The sequence below is a fragment of the Protopterus annectens genome, chromosome 14.part0, assembly GCF_019279795.1.
Source record: "Protopterus annectens isolate FY-2018-M chromosome 14.part0, PAN1.0, whole genome shotgun sequence".
NCBI classification, from domain to species: domain Eukaryota; kingdom Metazoa; phylum Chordata; order Ceratodontiformes; family Protopteridae; genus Protopterus; species Protopterus annectens.
Window position 1 is genome coordinate 965867824 of NC_056748.1, and position 21828 is coordinate 965889651.

The window sequence follows — 21828 nt, forward strand, 5'->3', positions numbered from 1 at the left end:
ACTGCTGCTTAAGTGAGATTATTATACACCACCTGATCCTTGCCAGTGGCTTATGCTAATCTTGGGTGCACCACATACATGGGAACTAATTGGCAAAAAGCATACCTGACATCTAAAGACCTACTTATGGGTCATTTAATAAGGGAGGATGCATATTTTCTATACCAGATGCTAAAACTGTGGTAAGATGCCTTGGCTCAACATTAGGGGGAATTTAGACTATAACAGGTTACGTTCAATATAGCCTTCCAGAATTTCAGTGGAAGTGTAACAAAGACTGCCCCAATCTCATATTTTACCTCCCTACCACCAATTTAGGACAGTAGCACCTCTTGGGCCTAAAGCCATTAAACTACAATGAAAAACTCCTATGAACAGAACATTTTTTTCAGAAACTAATGGATGAATAGTAAATGCTAGTTCTTCAGCAGAGATGAACAGGTCCAAAAATTCTATTACATTAGCCACTTAACTTTTTTTGTTCTCCATGTGGCCAAGTGTCATTCCATCCCTGTGTCCCCCTATCCTTTGACAGATCTGCCTAGTCCTCCTAAACTCCTCTGAACTCAATCCAGAGGACTGGGACGGGTAGGGAGGAGATTAAGAGCATCCCAGGACTATGCATAATACAGTGCTGTGGTGGGATTTTTTTGCTTATGAACTACATATTGCCCCCCCTTGACACCGTTTCAGAGGGGGTTGGGGCATACTAATGGGATGTGCTGACATATTTCCTCCACTTTTACATTGGATCAGCCAATGTCCACCTCATTACTTCTCCTTGGACCACATCCCACCTCTTCTTTCATGGCCATCACTAAGGACCATAAATGGGGAACACCCAACAACAACTCCCCCACATTACTCCTACCAGCATCTCAGACACCCAAGCCACTGATCAACTCATGTTGTCTGGCTTTAATTATGGCTTTATCACAGTATGTCACAGCACTGGCATTACCCACTCACTTTGGCAACTTACACTCAAGGTACTGCAGTCTACCCCATCCTCAGTGTCAACACACAACTGAAAGACATGAGTGAAACACACTGCATTGTCAAAGGTAATAAGAGTATAGTTTATGAAAAATGATCAATGGGAAACAATGATATTTTAGTTAACCTGTAATAAGACCAAAAACTTACTAGGGCTATCTCCCAAAGTCCACTTAGCATTTGCAAGCTGATTCCTGTAAATATCATCTATCACTGTATCCCTCTGTGCAATCAGGTCTTTAAGACAGCCTTGACCATATGAAACTGCTGACTGATCTAATTATTGCTGCAAATCTAGTATCTGCTCAATAGCTTTCTTGTTCTTAGATGTGTAAACACTATAGTGATTTGGCATGAACATTCAACACTACCTTGTCAACTAACATTTAACACAGAGCCAATCTACAGTCCCCTCACATATCTCTCAGCTGTCCAGATTTTTGCAGAATATCCAGATTTCTGACTTGTACTTTTGATCTGTTCCTCATAAAACTTATGTTTTTCTGGTAAATTATTGAGGATTGAAGTCACTAAATAATGGCAGATATCTGATTTTCAGACAATATCCATTAGAAAATGCAAGATGATGGAAAACCTGTTACTCTACCAAATTTCTAAGTTAATAAGAGCAATTTTTTAAATATGTTCCTATCTTGGTCCTTTACCCATTTTAGGATTTGTTCAGATTTCTTTTGCAAAGAGGTTGAGAGGTAAGCCATCTGATATGGTCTTTCCTTGAGTATGCAGACATGAAATAAAACTCCATTGTTAAGAATCTTAACCTTCATTTCATTTACAGCAATTAATTTGTGATTACATACCAGCTTGAGTTTCTCTCCAGGTAGCATACTCTAAAAATTATAATGACACTGCTGAGTGAGCATGTTGACACTTAGGGGAGAATATCTGCATTGATAGATGACGGAAATAAAATGGCAAAAATAAGAATGAAATGTTTGTGTCTTTCGGCTTTTCCCGGTTAGGGGTCGCCACAGCGGAACTCCGGTCCGCTAATGATTGGTAGTTGATTTTTACGTGCCAAGTTACCAGCCCTGATGTGCAACCTTTAATGAAGGTATGCCCATTCATGCATGTCTCTACGCAGAAGACGCTCTAGCTGAGAATCAAACCAGACAGCGTCTTACTTACTACCGCAGCACCACCACCGCGGGTTTAAAAATAAGAATAAAATAATGATCCAAATTATGATCCAGAACACAATTCTAGTTTTTGCCTGACAAAATAAGGGGGTGAGGGTGGATAGTCAGATATGTTAAACTCTGATCAGACTGAAGAAACAACATCATAAATGTGAGGTCCAATAATATTCCACAAAATGCACACACACACACACACACACACACACACACACACACACACACACACACACACACACACACACACACACACACACTTTTTTACATTAAATCTGTCACATGACATCATCACCTCACTGTCTGCTAATGCAGAAGCAGAGTTTTGTGGCCCCACTGGTGCTTAGTAACAAAAAGAACAATTCACTGCCTAAAAGCCTGACTGCCCAGACATCAGTATTCCAGATTCAACAGAATAAAGCCACAGTTTGCCAACTTTTAGTTAGATTGGATATGTGGGTAACTTTTATACTAGCTTCCTGTCCACCCTTAATGTGATATAATCAACTCAGAATTGTTTTGTGTGTGTGTGTGTGTGTGTGTGTGTGTGTGTGTGTGTGTGTGTGTGTGTGTGTGTGTGTGTGTGTGTGTGTGCGTGTGTGTGCGTGCGTGTGTGTGTATGTGTGTGTTTCCTATTAATCTGATCATCCTAATCATCCTAGAACATATCCCTTTAGCAAAATGCTATACATTTACTCACAACTGGCACTAGAGCTACAGAATAGCTGAAATAATGAAGTAAACCTACAAAGTGAAGCCATAAATATTTGCGATTTGCTATGTAGAAATATCAGTTACACAAAAATGACATACAAAGGGATAAAATTAGTATACAGCTTTTATAAAAGTTAAGTACACTAAATGCAGATAATTTACAGTTCACCTGGATAGTATTACCTTTACTTCTAATTTATTTATGATTTATTTATTTAGTTAGTTTTAGTGACTCAAGAGGTCTCAGGAGAAAATTTCCAACATACCTGGTATAACTTGAATAGTTAACAACAGAAGATTTATGATATAGACAATAATAACAGGTGCTAATTAACACGTATGATATGTTTAGTGTATGATACTCTTCCTGTTTACATGCAGCAGTACCAGGACACATGGATATAATGAGGATGAGAGTGACAACACTGCCTTCAAAGAACAAATCATACACCTGTAACATTGTTTACTGCACACAAAATATACACAATATTCACAGATATAGACTGTGGTACTTCATCTTCATGATTAAATAAGTAGGGATAGGAAGACGTGATCAATGAAGTGAAACAAAGAGCACAGAAAACAAGTGGAGCAGCTAAAGAAAGTAATGAGGAGACACAGAAAGAAGAAGAGGAAAGACAGGAGTAGAAAGGGAAACGAGTAGCAGAAAAAATGAATTAGGTTTGGAGTAATACAGTAAGTAATGCTCCAGCTTCCTTTCACATACCAAAGACATGCAATAGGGGAATAGGCAATCCTCCAAAATGCCCTTAGTTGTACATATCATGAGAAATGAGGTGAGTCTGTGCATGCTGTGATAGGCTGTCATCCTGTTCAGGATATATTTCTCTGCTTCCATCTACTGGAACTCAAAAACAATTAAGTGCATAAGCAAAGAATACATGAAGGAATGACTAAGTGAATGAATGAACGTATAAGAAGGCAACCCACAAAAAGACAAGAGGGATGATAGCTGGAATGTAAACAATTCAAAGATAACAGTCTATCTTAGAGCAACATTAATAAAGATTATCGATTGCATACTTAGAATGACTTCAACTATATCAACAGATTCTAATGAATGGGTGAATATGCACAGGTCCTCACAAAGACACTATTAACAATTTCTGTCTGTGTCCTTTATAGTCATGGTCTGGGGGCTCATCCCAGACATCTCCATCATATGCACAGTACATTTTCAGTGATGGCGGTTTCTCTAATAACTATGCACACACCATCAATTCTTTTTGAATATAACTATCATTCGGTAGAGTAACATTCCACAAGTCTGAACTGAAAGGAGTACTGTGGATGGGTTGCAGGTCTAGGAATGTGATTGCAGTCACTGGAGCAAAGATTCTGTTCAACAATTAGCTTCTAAAACCATGTTTATGGAGAACTTAAGCATTACTGACCACACAAAGGACATTTTTATACTTCAAGTGATATTCAGTCTTCTGTATAGTGCTGTTTTAATTTCATAATACTAGGCAACGTTCTAATAAAGTGTCCTTCTTCCCTTTATTGTGACCTTTATATTCACTCTATTTTAATGTGTTTCCTATGGTTTAGGTCATATCATTCTCTTGTGGATCAACATCAGGAAGAGACAGACACATAACCATGACCAAGGCTGCCCAGCTTTCATTTAATGACCCAGATGCTGGACAGTCCAGCATGGGCGGATGGCAGTGGGTAGCTAATATTGTTTTTTTCCATCCTGGGGGTGTTATGGTAAAGTAGCCTGCTAAGATGTTGATGCAATTCAAAGGCTTTAGGGGAGCACAATCAGCATAGGGAACAGAGGCACACAGCTACATTGTAAGCAATATTGGAGTCTTGCAAAGAATCAAACAAGATTTTATAGGGCTCATACAGCAAGAAAGAGATGTCAAGCTGTGAGCAGGGGAGTCCATAGGCATAGGAAAAAGCATTCCCATGCATCTTTTGCTCCAAACCCAAAGAATGGTCAGACAAAAGTTAGTCAGTGTAAATAAATGATAGATGCAGGGGAGCAAGTGGCCAAAAATGGAGACAGGAGAGTTCAATAGCTGACAGGCACTAGCAGCATTGGGTTAAAAATGGTATAAATCATTCTTTTCATATGTCACTACAACTGCTTTATGATTTCAGGGAGGGAGAAGATAGCAGAAAGAGTGATGAAACCAGCAGTCATAAACAATTAGTCTTTAAAGCTCATGAATTTATTAAATTAACTTACAATGGAAAAGAAGAACATATCGACAGACATTAAATGGCATTTTATTTGTAAATTTATCCACAGGTAAGTAGCACAGTTGTTTGAAGAGCATTAATTAAATGAAAGAATGCTTGATTAAAATACAAGGTTCATTCCACAAAGTGAAGTATTTCTGCATCTTATGTTATCTCATTTATATGTATTGCTAAATTTTCTTATCTATACTGCAGATAAATATGCCACATAGATTTGTTTTCTTTGGCAACTATTAGTGTACATAGGGCAAAAAACTAAACTCTGTGAATTGAAATGCAGCTTATCTGTACATATCAAAATGAGTGTGGAGATCATTAACCAGTAGAGCACAATCATCTTGTTTGTGCTATTGTCTTATTTTAAACCATTCCTGGGTGATGGTGTTTTCTTCTTCTTCTAGCTAAAAGGAACATATTTTTAAAGGGCAGGAATAAAAGATTATTTTGCAGTATGACTTACCTTGCTGGGAATTGTAGCAGCAGCAATACTAGGCTCAGGTTCAAGTCTAGCCATGTAAGTTCACAACACATAGCTGCTCATCAAGAGCTCTGTCTCTGGACCCCACTCTGTATGAGCCTGCCCAGTAGGGATCAGTCCTTTCAGTACAACATCAGTACATTTTAACAATAAAAGTGCTATTTAATAGTTCATGCAAACAAAACAAAATGTCGCTTATGTGTTCGTTCTACTCCTCACTTAGAATATTTAATAGCAGGAAGCAAAAAGGTATTTATGTTCATAGTAGTCACACATCCTTTAGGGCATGAAGGGAGCAAAGTTTTACAGATATAGGCAAGCAATTTGCTACAGTTTAAAAAAGAATGTTGTTTTTTTTTTTTAAACTAAAATGTGAATACTGAAGTGCTCCATACAGGCAGGTATAAACTGTTGCTACAGTTTAAAAGAAAAAAAGGCTAGACCCGCTGTATCCCCACACCCCCTGCTAATTATATATACTAACTTGAGATGGCACAATTATCAAGAAAAGGGCAAATTTACCAACCCCGAGAATCATCCAGTCTACTACTTTTGTCAACCACACTGTGTCAACTAACCTGAAGGTATATATATATATATATATATATATATATATATATATATATATATATATACATATATACAGACATACTGCTAAGTAACATGACTTCACATCAGGGTGATTGGCTGATATGTTTGTTTATTTTTAGTTACTAGTTGTTGACCAGGTTAGTCACATTAGGCCTATGACCTGTTTTCAACAAAATCTCAACATGGCATTTGTAATAAGGAGAAACAGCCAAAACACTGAGAAAGTTCTTTTGTTTTTCATGCAAAGATATAGTGCAGTTCAAGATGAGAAGAGAAGTTCCATTTTGAATTTTACTAATTTTGAGGGTTGGAGATTGGCATAAAGATTAAGGTGTTTACCTCAATGACACAAGGTACTGGGTTTAATTCTCACCTTTGAAAGCGGAATTGGTCAGGCTTAAAATGGCTCAGAAGAGCAGCTAGTCTAGTAATAACCTATGAACCTATAACAGCTGTGGTGATGTGGTTTCAAAGTCAGTAACATATGAAAAATATGGATTACTTGAGTAGTTGTTGATTTTTTAAAATAAATATTTCCCTTGCTGCGTGCTGATCAATGGCACTCCCCTCAGCATAACTTTTTATCCCTGCATTGAGATGACAGCCATCCAAGAGGACCATCATTTACAAGCCATAACTGAGTTTTCTTTACATGGCCCTTATGCCATGACATATGCCCAGTAACACCCTGAGGGTTCTGTCTGCAACTGGCGTCATCAAAAACAAATCACTCACTTCAGCAAATTAGACAGTGTTCCTACTGGTGTCTGGGCTTCCACAGAGGGGTTCACTGTAAGCAACGTAATGGACTTAAGTATGTCACAGTGATGCCTATAAGAGACTGTAAAGAAAATAAATCTATGTTCTTTTTTTAGTACCTGTATCATGTAAGGAGTATACCGTGAGTAGGGGTAGCCTGTATTCATACTTTGGAATTTCATGTTATTGCAGTGCTAGCAGAATGTGAGAGAAGGGGACATCCAAGTTTAGAGTTTTAGTTGTGAGAGCACTCCACTGGTAATGCTAATAGTATGTGTTATGTAAGTTAGGGAAGGAGCCAGAATGAGACCTGGGTATTTGTATTCTGAAATGTCAGGGTTAGTGTTGCCTTTGTTACCCATAATAAGAATTTGTGGAATAGCAGTTAGTTTTTGGGATGTGCCAAACAGCAAGTCAGTTATTTTTCTGGGGTATATAAGAAACTTATAGGCCATGGACTATGTACATAGTTGTGAGAAGTTGGTTTGAAAGCTAGCCTGAAACTCAGTACGAGTTTTACTAGATTTAATAAGCATGAGATCATCTGCATACATATTTTTATTCAATGAAGAAAGGTCAGTGGTGAGGATATTAATAAAAAGAGAGAATCATAAAGCTTCTCTAAGTTCATTGGCTACCGATTTAGGATGACTGGATGAGAAATATGATAATTTGTACTGAACTATTTTTTGTGAGCAATTGCCTAGATTGTAAAACTTCATCTTTGATAAATGCTTCCACTCAAAACTAATTAATAATGTCAGACATAATTACAAAAGAAACAAGTATTGTCATAGTAAAAAAATGTATATCTGTAAGGATCATCACTGGTTTGAGATCAGACCAAACTAAATCTAAATCATCTGAAAAACAAATGTAGAAACACTAAATAACTTAAATAAAAATTATTGGTACAGAAGTGTGCCAGGAAATAAATAGTGGAATTAGTAGCCATATATGAACTCATAATTATGACACTGCACTCTTATCTGATCAATATTCTTCATATGTGCAGTTTACTCTAAAATCAGATCCTCTCTGTATAAAAAGGAGTTTATTTGATCCTCAAAACAGATTCAACATTATGAAGAAGAGACCTTACTTGGATAAAGCTTTTATTGACCACAGGAAGTAGAGGCAGGCAACAAATATGTTCAAGCGACATCAGAAGACCGTCCCTAGAAGCTTATCTTGGATAGCTGGCAGGGAACCTTTTAGGCCATTATTACAAAACACACCTAGAAATTCTTACTAAATGATCTGCTATCCAGTAATAATGCCCTTCACATTCTGCTGCACCTGTCAGTTAACCTAATGGAAGTTCTTATCATTATATTTGCTGCTAATCCTCTATCTCGTCTGTTTTTCTCTTTGTATAAAAATGTTTGTATCTTGTATGGGATAATTATCATTTCTGTTTTACCTTGTATTTTATTACTTTATATTGTATTGTATTGCATTGTATTGTATTACATCCTGTAAGATTTGTTATCTGTGGAGCGTTTCTCCCTAGGGTTCCCCTGAAAACGATGCTGTAATGGCCCAGTCAGAATTTACCAGTAAAAAATTGCTAATAACTAAATAAATGATAAATAATTCAAATAAAAGAAACCTCATAGCTAGAACATACCACTCAGTAAACCTAACAACCCCTGATAGCAACTTTAATGACCATTTCATCATTATTATCCTGTAAACGCTTTAACACTGTTCCTTCTAAGAATCTATTGTTATGACCCCGGTATGAGGGTACTTGCCATAATGCTTCATATAGGCCAGTCTTAGCAACCCTTATAAATGGTGCATGTGAAGATGGAATAAAGGCAGACAATCTGTTATGTCCATCTTTTCTAGCTGTTTTATTACCTTATAGTAATTTTAAATATTATGCAATAATTTGTTCAACTCAAGATCAAGCATAGCATAAGATATTTCTGACAAAAAATAGGAAAAAGGATATGCCTTTATATAATTACAAATATCTGGAATAATTTAATTATATTCCAGAATTATTAAAACTGTTTAATTGAAGCCCATGATTCACTGAATTAAAAAAAAAAACTTCTTCCTGTTCATCATTATGGACAACACCTGATGATTATTGCAGTTTATTCTGACTTTACAAACTGGCAGTTTTAAATGTAGTTCAGCACAGCTCATCATCAGCAAAGGCTGAAGCAGTCCACAAAGATACCACATTTTGGGCATTGAAGTTATAGCTAGCCACATTTTCCATGACGAAATGAGTCCCATGCTTTTCTTACATGTATCTATAGTCACACAGATATGTAATGGGGTAGATTCTATCAGTGTCACAGAACATTTCCTTATTTAATTGTATCTCTATACAGACTGTCAGCTCATATTTTGCTTTGGTCATTAATTATTGCAGGGGAATTAATTATGAGAGGTATGACAAGCTCTGAGTCCATTTTAACATACAACAGCTGTGATGCAGCAATGATGTATCTTATAGAACAACTTTGGAAAACACATAGCTGAGCAGGTTCATTTATAAGTTTCCTTTGTTTCACAAAATAGCTGAGAGCTATAATTCTGTTCACCTATTTTAAATTTATTTATATTAATGGAACAAATTATTATTCACATTATTTGGCATATCAGAATCATGTGGAAAAAAACAAGGTACGATCCATCATCAACATTTGGTTGTAAAGTCCAACTTCCCTCAAATATCATGCTTAATCCACTGCTCAGGTTTAACCCACTGATACAGAAAGCCTCATAAGACTTGATCATGAAACTATCTTTCAGCATTGCAGTTATATCTGGCCTAAACCAAAAATGAAATACATTATTCTGTACAGGTAGAAGGCTAAAATACACCCCTATCTGCTCATATCCAAAGAAGAATAGTAAGGAAAATACCCAGTCCATTTGGTACCTCAGCAGGTACTAGAGGGAATGCTCGGTCACCTCCCTACAAAGTCTGCCATGAACAAAGAGCTCTGGGCCCTGAAAGTCAAACAGCTTAAATCATTTAGGGAAACATTTCATTACCTCTCAGAATAGTAGATTACTTTACTATTGTTATTCTTTGTGAAGGGGCAGCTCTGAAGTTGCATCTCAGTGTACTGGTTTGGAAATATTTTCAACCTGAATTGCCATTTTTTTCCTGGGTATCTATATTCCATAGAAGTAAAAACTATGTTGCACTTTATTTAATTTTGCTATTTCTGTTGTTGGAAATGTTTCAGAAACAGCTTAATTGTAATTACATTATTTTAAGCAGCTTCTTTAGGCACATGTTGGGTCATCTTAGAAACTGTATTAGTTAGTCTTGTGACATAAACTTAATTGCTTCCACTTTGTAAGTGTCTAAGATTATTTTGCTTTATTTTTGCCATTTTATAAGTGCATGATGCATGATTGCCATTGGCTCATTGCCATTTTGTAAGTGCATGATGCATGATTGCCATTGGCCCATTGCCATTTTGTAAGTGCATGATGGATGATTGCCATTGGTTCTTCCAGAGTTGTTTGCTGCTTGGTTGTCTTGTTTCTCTTGTATTATCTAATTGCTGGTTAATAGCCTAGACCAGTGTACCACTGCTGTCCTTTGCAGTTGGATTAGTCTCTTTATAAATAATGTGCTGCGCTTTCTCACAGGATACCCACTTTCTAGACAAATAGGTCCTTTGCAAAACAAACAGTATAACTGTGTAAGTTAAACCTACCATAACAGTAGATGTTTGAATGAACACTGCTGCAGTAGCTTTAGCTATATGGGTTATATCCTGCCAAGGATAAAACAGCCACCAGCTTCCAAAGCTACAGAGCACTTTCCACATGCCCAAACTGTCAGGCAGCTTGAGCTGAACTGACTAAAAGACAAGTTTGGGCACAAAGACCTTCAAAGCTTTCCTGCCAATAAAGAGAGAGAGATGTTGAACCCTGAAAGGCCAATACAGAGAAAAAATGAATAAATAAATATCCAGACCCTCACATAAAAAACACACCAAAAACAAAAGGAGTGGAGTGAGAGAGCAGCTACTGCATCAGTGATCAATGAACATCTACTGTTGTGATAAGTTTAACTTACACATCTGTACTAAGTTCATTATAGTGATCACTACTGCAGTAACCTTAGCTATATGATGAGATTACCCCAGCTTACTAAATTTAGCAGATAGAATGAGAAGAGTCCAGGTGCCCCTGGAGAATGCTCCTAACAAAGCTTGATATGGACTTAGAGAAGCTTATAGTGCTTTGTAAAAGTATACACAAAGTAACAAATAACAGCTTGTAGAATACTTCTGGAATCCAACTCTTTCCAAAAAGCCATAGATAAAACCAAAGCCCTGGTACAGTGGGCCTTGAACCTACCTGGAATTGTTTTGCAATGGTGAATATAAGAAAAGTCCTTAGACAACCATTTGGAAGTGGTCTGTTTTGATACAGGTTGTCCCTTCTTTTTACCTTCACAAGAATTCACAATTGATCTGAACACATGAAAGATTTAGTGCCTGACTTGTCTGTGGACATCCAAGGTATGCACTTTAATTTTCCCTTATTTTTAAGTTCAGGAAAGAAGATGGGGAGATGTATAGTTTGGCTTAAAGTAAACTATGATACCATTTTAGGCATTAAAGGAGTAGTTCTCAAAAAAAACCCTGTCCCTGTGGAAAATGAGCTAAAGTTGACTCACTATAAGAGCTTGCAACTCAGATGCCTTTCTTGCAGAGGTCAGAACAATCAGTAAATCTGTTTTCCATGTTAAGAACCTCAAGTCAGCCAGATTAGCTAGTTCAAATGTTGCAAAAGTTAGCTTCTCTAACACAAAAGGAAGATCCCATGAAAGGGCCACCAGTTTTCTTTGAGGTCTCTTACGCAAAACCCCTTTCAAGAACATTTTGACATGAGACTGCAGTGAAAGAGGAGGATTCATGGGCAGATATGCTGAAACGGCAGATAAATGAAACTTGACAGAGGAATAAGAAAGGCTATAGGATAGTAATGCATGCAAATATTATAGAACCACAGGATAGAAAAACCTTTCCATTTGCTAATATATAATTTTCTAGTAGCAGGCTTTCTTGGCTCCACTAGTTCCTCCTGCACTTCCTCAGTAAACAGGTAAACAGGTACTTAAAGGGAATTAAGACCCTATCATCTAGGCAATCAATTAAACAACTGATTGATGTCAGGGTGTATCAAACACCCCTGTTTTTCTATGAGTAGATCCAGTCTGTGAGGAAGCTTGGAGGGAAAACCACAGCTGCCTGGTCAGAAGGGAGTCACCACAATGATCCCCTGGGATTCACTCCATATCCTGGATATTAGTGGAAATTGTGGAAAAGCATATAGGGACATTTCTGTCCAAGGAAAAGAAAAGGCAACTGACTTCCAGGCCTTCTTATATGGAGTCCTGGAACAGAATCTTGCTAGTTGATTGTTCAGAGAGAAGACAAAGTGATCACTTCAAAAATTCCCCACAGATGGTCAAATCTTGGAAGACTGCCTGATCTAGTTTAAATTAGTGAGGGTCTGCTCTGGTCCTGCTCAGCTTGTCTACCACACAGTTTTGCTTTGATGGAATGTAGGACTCCTGTAGAATTTAGATTGTGCTATGAAGGTATATACCAACCTAACATGACTAGTTTGCAAAGGGGGTATGACCTGGTTCCCCCTTGCATGTTGACATACCACATGACTATAGTATTGTCTGTAACCAGGGGCCAAAGTGGTTCAGACTGTTGAGTGCCTTAATCAGGAAAAACATCTCTTTAATATTTATGTGCCTGAATCTGTTGCTGGTGTTCCACATTCCCCAGTTCTTTTATTCCGTCTGAAACTCCTCCCCGGCTGACTGCTCGGGAGGGAGTAGGGGAGGCCTGAATTTAAGAATATTTGTTGTCACCATCAAAAATGTTTTCTTCTGACAAATTCCAGCACTGGGATTTTAAAAGAAAAAGGGTGTTGATGCTGACACCAAAGAGATTTCAGATACCACTGTATCCTTCTTATGCAGAGTCTTGCCAGGGTATCATGAGAATCATAGATGTCATGAGACCCAAAATCCTGGGGTATTCCCTTACAAGTGGGAAACCTTAGAAATAGATATAGATAAAGATCTATTTTTGTCCTGTTGATGAAAAGCTCTTTTAACTGAGGTGTCTAGTTGACATCCCAGGAACACAATCCTGTGTGTAGGAGTTAAAAACTACTTTTTAATGTTCTCTTGGACATCCAGCTTGTGTAAGAGATCTCTCAGTAAAGAATGATATTCCTGATTTTTTGAAAATACTGTAAAAATAAGCAAGTCATCTAAATATGGAAAAAATATGGATACTCTGTATCTTACAATGAGCTATAACTGGAGCTAGACACTTTGTGAAAACTCTTGGTGCAGTGGAAAGTCCAAATGGTAAAGCAAAGAACTGATGATGTGACCCAGATGCACAAAACCTTAAGAAATGCCTGAAGTCTGGATGAATAGGGATATGACAATAAACATCTTTTCAGTCTAGCACTGCTAGGACACTTGAAAGAAGAAAAAGAGGTAACAGGTTATGAAGTGAAAGCATTTTGAATTTGGACACTATCACAATCATGTTTAGGAAAGAAAAATCAAGAACTGGTCACTAAGAATTGTCGTTCTTTGGCACTATGAACATCTCTGAATAAAAAACATTCCCCACTTGGGAAGGAGGAACTGGTTATATCACTGCTAGGGACAGCATGTGATAAAAAAAACAGTTGAATTAAAACATTCCCCACTTGGGAAGGAGGAACTGGTTATATCACTGCTTGGGACAGCATGTGATAAAAAAAAACAGTTGACTTAAAACATTCCCCACTTGGGAAGGAGGAACTGGTTATATCACTGCTTGGGACAGCATGTGATAAAAAAAAAAAACAGTTGAATTAAAACATTCCCCACTTGGGAAGGAGGAACTGGTTATATCACTGCTTGGGACAGCATGTGATAAAAAAAAAGCAGTTGAATTAAAACATTCCCCACTTGGGAAGGAGGAACTGGTTATATCACTGCTTGTGACAGCATGTGATAAAAAAAAACAGTTGACTTAAACCCCATGCCAGACCCAGTAAACTATGCAAAGAAAACTGAGGATGAGTAGATATATGCATGCATGTTTCTTTTTGACAGGAAAATTGGAGCCAACAGTGTTACTAATGGCAGCAGCAGGTTCCCAAGGATGGGTTCAGCATACTGACATAACAGGAACACCTATTATTTCAGCTCTCACATAACTGACGAGTGGCCCTCCCTTGTCTGCTTAGAGGATTCCAACCGCCACACAGGACGTGGCTTACCCCCTCTCTATAGTGGCTGTAGGTACTACACCAGAGGGATTAGGGTAAAGAAAAGAGTGGTCTGTGGTGCAGCAAATGGCCAGAGCAGAGTCACTCACCTGCAGCTGAGGCAAACTGCTAGCCTACTGTTACGGCAAAGGCTCTTTCCTTAATTTTTTCTTTTTGTGGCTAGAAGAAGCATTGACCATAGGGCATTAGTCTGTTCCATGGTCAAGCTGAAAATGGTACCTCTTTCCCAGCAACAACAAGCAGCAGTTGTTGGTTAACACTACCAGTCTAGAAAAGTTACATTTTTCATAGAAAAATTCAGTAAAAGCACTTGAAGAAACTATGTCAGCCCCACAAAAGTAAAATAAACACAGTTTCTCCAGAGAAAAAAATGTTTTCAGTTACTTTACACCACTTTTAAACATGCAGAAAAAATGAGTGCTCAATTTAAAAGTACATTACAGTCTTGAGATAGTTTGTTAAAACACAGCATTCCTAGCTTTAAAATAACTTTTCTGAAAAGGAAAGTAATAAAACATCAACAAAATTAAGAAGATGGAAGTTTTTCTACTCAAAAGGAATTTATTTGCCCAGCAAAAGAAAGCACGAGCCAACCATCAGTCTTCAAAAGACTTACAGGAGTGTACACTTTGCTGGCAATAAAGCTCTAAAGAGCTTTGTGCCCAAACTTTTATTTATTTTAGTCAGCTCAGCATGAGCTGCCTGACAATTTGGGCACATGGAAGGGACCCTGATGATTTGAAACCTGACTGGCTGTTATATCCTAGGCAGGATATAACCCATATAGATAAGGCTACTGCAGTAGTGATCAATATGATGAACATCATCTATGCTGTAATGTGACAGAGGAGAAATGGCTATGAAAAGCAGACTATATTACTCAGAGACCAAGTTCATCTTTTGTCTTTCCTCTACTTATTGAACTCAGAAATCCCATTTCTTATGCTTGCTATTACCCCTGTTTACCACACTGCACCACCATTGCCACTGCTTATGCAGTTGAGCAACAGCTAAAATCATGCACACTGAAGAGATGAAGAGACAAGGGGAGGACCTGATCATTTTTAACATATTTAACATCTTCAAGGACACTGAACATAATTCCTCTCATTTATCCTGTCTTGTTCTGAATTCTGATCTCTTTCCATAGCCATGGTTAACACGAGGAAGATTCACTAGCACACTAATTGCTTATGTTTTCCTTAAAGAGATCCTCATCTTGTGCCCTTGTTTGTGCCATTTGTTTGCATGCCTGGGTTGTCTTGCATTTCTCACATCATCTCTTTACAAGCTTTTGTCTGCATTAATACTTTTTGCTGATGTGTTCTGACCTCCTGTCTTCAGGCAGCACAAGATCAGTTACAGGGTAAATAGAAAAAAGCAGGAATTCAAGAGATTACAATGAACAGTGATGCATGCAGCAGACGCAGTTTAAATGAGGGATTTAAAACTATTATTACCAAAAGAAATATCTGCTCAGAAAATATTCTACAGACCACTTGTCAAAGAGCAATGTCTTACAGTTCCAGCATTTCTTATATTCTTTCACTTATACAACATCAAAAAAACACCAATGAAAATGATAGGTGGAAATGTACCTTTATTCTTACAGTATTAAGCATTTTCATCCAACATTTAGAACAGGAGTTCATCAGACTGAACTCTAAATAATGCATTACCGTTAAATAACTAAAAGTAATCATGTGACACACTACATGATTAAAAGTCATGTCATTCTGATGTTTTAAATAGAAAATCGTTCATACAAAAATATATGCAGAATTAAAAATACTTATTATACTAATTAAATATTAAAAATATCCTAATGGAAAATAGTAGTAAACTATTTTTAAGCTTTTTGTTAAAAAACACTTTATATTAATGCTGTCATTTATAGTTGGATATTTTTCTGCCTGCTTACTTAACTCCCATAACATTTCTTTCATCTCTGATTTGTTGTTTTAATTCTGCACCCATTAAGTTTAAGAAGAGATGATCTAAAACAAAAAATGTGAACTTTTTGTGGTGCTTACTAACAGTAGTGTGCATTGTTAAAATTTCTGCTTTAATAGCATATAAATGCTCTTTAATTTTCCTACTATGGGGCTGTGTAGATCTGCTATTATTAAAAGCAAGGCATTGTGAACTTAAATGTATGTAGACTACTCCTGTTGAATTACAGTCATAGGTTCATAGGTTCATAGGTAGGTACTAGGCTATCTGCCTGAGGGCATTTATAAGCCTAGCCAGAGTGTGTCAGAGTTCGCCGCCCCATTGATTAATTAACTGAGTCTCTGTCAAGAAGAGCCAATGAAGTGATCCCAGGGGTGTATTTTGTGTTGCCGATCCACTCGTCAAGGTTTCTCTTGAAGAGTGTTAGTGAGGGGCTCTGCCTAATGTAGTTAGTAATTTAGTTCCAAAGCATGGGGAGATTCTGTGACAGGAATCTATCCCTCCAGCATGTTCTATTTATTGTTGTGGCGAGGTTTAGCTCACTAGAGTGAGTGGCTTGCAGTGACTTGGATTTCTTTAGGTGGAGCATGTCTATCAATTCTGAGTTGGACATGGTTTTGTAAGTCAGGCAGAGATCACCTCTGAATAAGCGATATGCCAATGAGTACCGCTGGAGTTTTTCCAGTCGGGCTGCATAGGGCATATGTTTGAGGCCAGTAATCCTCTTGGTGAGGTACTTTTGTGGTCTTTCCAGCTGTTGGAAGTGTCTTGTGAGGTACATCCCAAATGGGGCATTGTACTCTATGTTGGGTCTGATGAGTGATGAGTAGAGGGGCACTATAACCTCTTTATTTCTAGATGCAAATCATTTAGTAATTAGATGGGCTACATAGAAGGATTTCCTAACTACTTTGGCAATATGATCGTCAAAGGAGAGATTACTATCTACCTGGGTCCCCAGATCTCTTATTACCTCTTCTGTATTAAGGGGGCTGCCACCTATGTGGTAATTCATGGGTGTTTTGTTTTTCCCAAATGGGATGACTATGCATTTTTTGGCATTTAGCTTGAGACCATGATTTTGACACCAGGTGACCGTCTCAGTAAGGCCCTTTTGGAGTATGTCCGTGTCAGCCAGAGTGTCAGTTATGGCTCCCAGTTTGCAGTAATTGGCAAACTTGGTTAGCCATAGTCCTCCTGTGTTTGCCTGTACTTCTGAGAAGTATATGCTGAACAGTAGGGGTCCCAGGACCAAGCCTTGTGGGACACCACTTGTGACTGGTTTAGAGTCGGACCTGGAGCCTGCTATTCTTACTGTGTGAGTTCTGTCTGTAAGCCAGTTGGCAACCCATCTTGTGACGTAGGGATTTATGTTCAGGCTGGTGAGTTTTTCTATAATTCCCAAGTGGGTAATGATGTCAAAAGCCTTGGCGAGGTCAAGGAAGGCTGTGTGAACTACCTTCCCCTCATCTATGGCCTTGGTTTAGTAGGCATGATATGCTCTTAACAAAGCCAAACTGGGTCGGGTCAAGTGTTTGGAGGTTCCCAATGTCTTTGTTAATGAGTTCCATGATGATGCGCTTCATAGCCTTGCAGACCAGGCTAGTCAGGCTTATGGGGCAATAGTTACCAGGGTCAGTTGTGGCTCCTCCTTTGTGGAGCAGAATAACCGTTGCTGTGCACCATTCTATGCGCACATAGCCTGTGGAGATGCTGAGGTTGAACAGTATGTTTAGGTGGGGGGTTAGTTCGTTCTGTAGTTCATGCAAGATGAAGCCTGGGACACCATCTGGCCCCATTGATGCTGTGCTTTTGGCTTTTGAAAGAGCTGTTTTCACCTGTGCATCTGTGATTTCCAGGACACTATACTTTTCCGGTATTGTTGTGGATCCTTTTGGGGGTGAGAGGGGGGTGAAGTTTGCACTGAATCTATCTGCCAAGATGTTAGCAATATCAGTGGGTTCAGTATATTTTGTGCTATTTTGCACTAGCTCAGAGCATATCTGTGAGTTGCCACTTAGATTCGTGACATAGCTAAAGAAGGCTTTGTGGTTATCTTTCGAATCCTTGGCTATTTTTCTTTCGAAGTTAACTTTGGAGGATTTTATGGGGGACCTTAGTTTCTTACTGATACTGATCAGGGATGTCTTTCCTTCTTGGGATTTTCTTTTTTTCTGAACTAGTTTCCTCCTTCTGTTGTATAGCCTGTTTATGGCAGGGGTCCACCAGACTAGTTTCCTTCTCTTAGGGGAGTGAGTCTTGGTTTTTGCTAGGGATGGCACAATCCATGCATCCTTGTAGGTGCTCATAGAGTGCATTTGTAAAGGTTCCTGCATCTTGGATACTGTTATCCTTTAGAGTGGGTCTGTGAAACTTACCATCTCTGTCTTAAATAAGGTAAAGTTTGATACTGAAAAGTTTTTCACTGTGGTTGGAGGTGATGGTGTGGTGTGACCATCTCTGTCTTAAATAAGGTAAAGTTTGATATTGAAAAGTATTTCACTGTGGTTGGAGGTGATGGTGTGGTGTGGACATCCAGAATGATTAGTTTATGGTCTGATCTAACCAGTGGCGGGTTGACCACCAGTGTGGAACACCTGTCGCTCATGTTGGTGATGACCAGGTCCAATATGTTTTCACCTCTGGTAGGGGAGTTTACCAGCTGATCCAGGGCATTTGAGTTGATAAATTCCAGGAAGCGCTGGACCTGGGAGTTTGTACTTCAGTAGTTTTCCCAGTTAATGGTAGGGTAATTGAAATCACCCAATATCAGGGTGTTCAGTAGGACCTTCATGTTTTCCAGTGTCTCCAGAAAGGCGGAGTGGTGGTCCTTGGTCATGGAGGGTGATCTGTAGCAGGCCATAATTTGCATTGCAGATTTGCCTGATGCTAGTTGCACATGGATGGTCTCGGAGATATCATGCTGCGCCACTAACCTGAAGGTGTAGGTATCCTTGATAAATATGGATACACCCCCCTCCTTTTGTGTTTCGGTCCATGTTATGTGGCCGAAATGTGTGGTATGAGTTGTAGCTTGGTAGTGCTGGGGTGCCCTGTTGAGCCTTGAACAAGGTTTCAGTTACTGCACAGATGTCGACGTTCTCCATACTGAGGAGTGCTTCAAGCGTGTGCATTTTGAGGTTTAAACTCCTGGTGTTGAGTAGCATAACCCTCATTTTTTTATTTGTGCTGTTTATGGGGGTGGGTTTGACTTTTGAGCCTTGCCTAAAAAAGGCACTATGGGGGCAGCAAAAGCCTTGGCCAGTATTCGAAAGCCTAAGGGTGGCAGGTGCAAGCCATCCCTTGTGAAGCAACGAGGCTTGTCGAGCATGTCATCCCAGGCTGACAGACACGGATCCCCTTTGAATGACACCAGAAGCTTAGCCAATTGTTGAAACTGATCATTTTTTCTTTATACTGTGGTATCATTCTTGGTGAGGGCAGGATGCTACTCAGGGCCAGGGTCATACCTGCCTGGGCTACATGATCAGAGAGCTCTTCCATGTCTCTTTTCATGTAGTCCAGGGGGTACATCTCAGGTCATTCACACCAACATGAACAATGACAGAGTCTTATTTGTACTTGTTCTGGAGTGACCTAAGTGCTTGTGTTATGTGGCGGATTCTGGCTCCCAACAGGCAGCTAACAGTAACCTTCTCCTTGTCCAGCCTAGTGAGTGGGACATCAGTGTGCCTGACTATAGAGTCGCCTATTACTAGTGTGTTGGGTATCTTATTTCACCTTAAGGGCTGTGATTGTGCGGCACACTGATTTTGTGTTTTATGTGTTGTCTGGTTTGTGACAGGAGGTGCAGGTTTTTAGGGTGTCTGCTTTGGAGGTCTCTGATGCTTTTGCAGGTTTTTATTTAGAGCCTCTGAGTATGATTTTGTGTATTTATGTGTATTTTTTGCCAGTGCTGGTTTAGTATGTCTATGTGAGGCTAGAGGTGTGATGCAAGTGTTAACCTTCTCCTCATGACTGCCTGTTCCAGTCTTGGGTGGAGAGAGCTTAGCCTCAAATTTAGCTATGTAATTGCATCTCTCGCATATGTTAATGTTTTGTGGTAGGAGGAGAGGGTGAGAGGGTTGTCTGTGTACATGAGGCAGTTGTAACATTGCCTCAGGATAGTCAGGTTCACCAGCTGGACTGGAGAGTATACCTGAAATTGCCCTTTGGTCATGCCTGAATAGTAGGGTGAGCTGCTTAGTTGCTTGGTTGGTGAGGGGTGAATAATGAGCCTTGCCCTGCTGGGCAATCAAGTGTCAGGGTATATTAGTGCTTGCTATTAGGTCTGAGCAAGTGCTGGACTGTAGGATGCTTTTTAAGTGTTTAGGTTGAGAGTTAGACTACTTTCAAGGGAAAAACTAAAGAGGAGACTTGGTGGAGCCAGGATAAATTTAGCCCTAGCTAACCGGCGCTACCCAGACGTGCAAAACCGTGTAAATGCGGTTTTTACAGCAGGGAAATGAAAGAGACAGAAATTAGCCCAAAATGGCCTATAAACTACAAACTTTTGGGCTGGAACCACTCCTCCAGGGACAGATGGCTGATCAAAGCTCCCTCTCTCACAGATGAACAGAGAAACCTCCTTCTATCCAAGTAAGGTATGGGCAACTCAGAAAATTGTAACACAGCCCTGAATTGAGCACTAGCCTGAAAACTGGACTATACTAGCTTAGAAAGGTGGGAAACAAGGAATTTTTTTTTTAAAAGATAAGGCAAAAACAGTAAAAAATACACTTAAAACAGCTTTAAACTACTACAAGCAGTAAAAAAAATCACTTAAAACAGCTTTAGATGACTACAAGCAATCAGAAAAGGCTTTTAAACAAATTACCTAATTAACCAGTAAGAAAAATCTCAAAACTGAGCCCTGTTCCTGTAGTCTTCAATCAGACAAGTTCTAACTGCACACTCCTGCCACTGGAGTGCAGGAGAACATTCTCCAAAAAAGAAGGCCTGGATTAGTGTTCAAGTTATACAAACAAAGCTAGATTCAGCAGGCCTGGATCTAGTCTATGCTATAGCAAACAAGGTGCACCAATTTCAGTTAGAAACAGTTCAAATATGCAGGCACTATAAGCTTTAACCAGAAATTCCCAGCTCAGAAGGGCAGAGTCCAGCCTCTCCTCTCACAAGAGTGTAGACCACAAACCTTCTTAATGTAAAATAACTGGCCTGAAGCCCAAGTGCTTAAACAGTTTTTCTTGAAAACCTCATATGAACATCATGAATATTATTGATATGAGACTTCCAAGATGGCTGCACATTAATCAAGAGCTTAACTTTATCTCTCCTAGTGTAAAAACAGAAACTGAGAAAAAGGAGTGCCATTAAAAAATATTTTTATTTTGGTAAAATTCAGCTACCGGCTAATAAATACACTGCCTTGATGCCCGCAAAGAAGAAATTTGAAAACCGAAAAGAAAGTCAACCAGAAAAGATGAAGTGAAAACACTGGGCCGGATTCACGAAGGCTTGCACGGAGTCTAAGAGTCGAGTAAGACTCCATGCAGCCAACATGTCCACCGAGCGATCCAGTTACAGCCGGTAGGGGCATGCAAGAGAGCTCCTAAAACGACTCTTACATGGACATGGCTAGGATATGCAAATTACCTCATTTGCTGGTGAAAGCTATGC

General features: G+C 39.0%; 1 protein-coding gene across 3 annotated transcripts in view; it reads right to left on the minus strand.

Annotated features, from left to right (window-relative positions):
* Window positions 1-21828, minus strand: part of TMEM72 (transmembrane protein 72) — a 238527-nt gene that overhangs the window by 124400 nt on the left and 92299 nt on the right. The window lies entirely within an intron of this gene.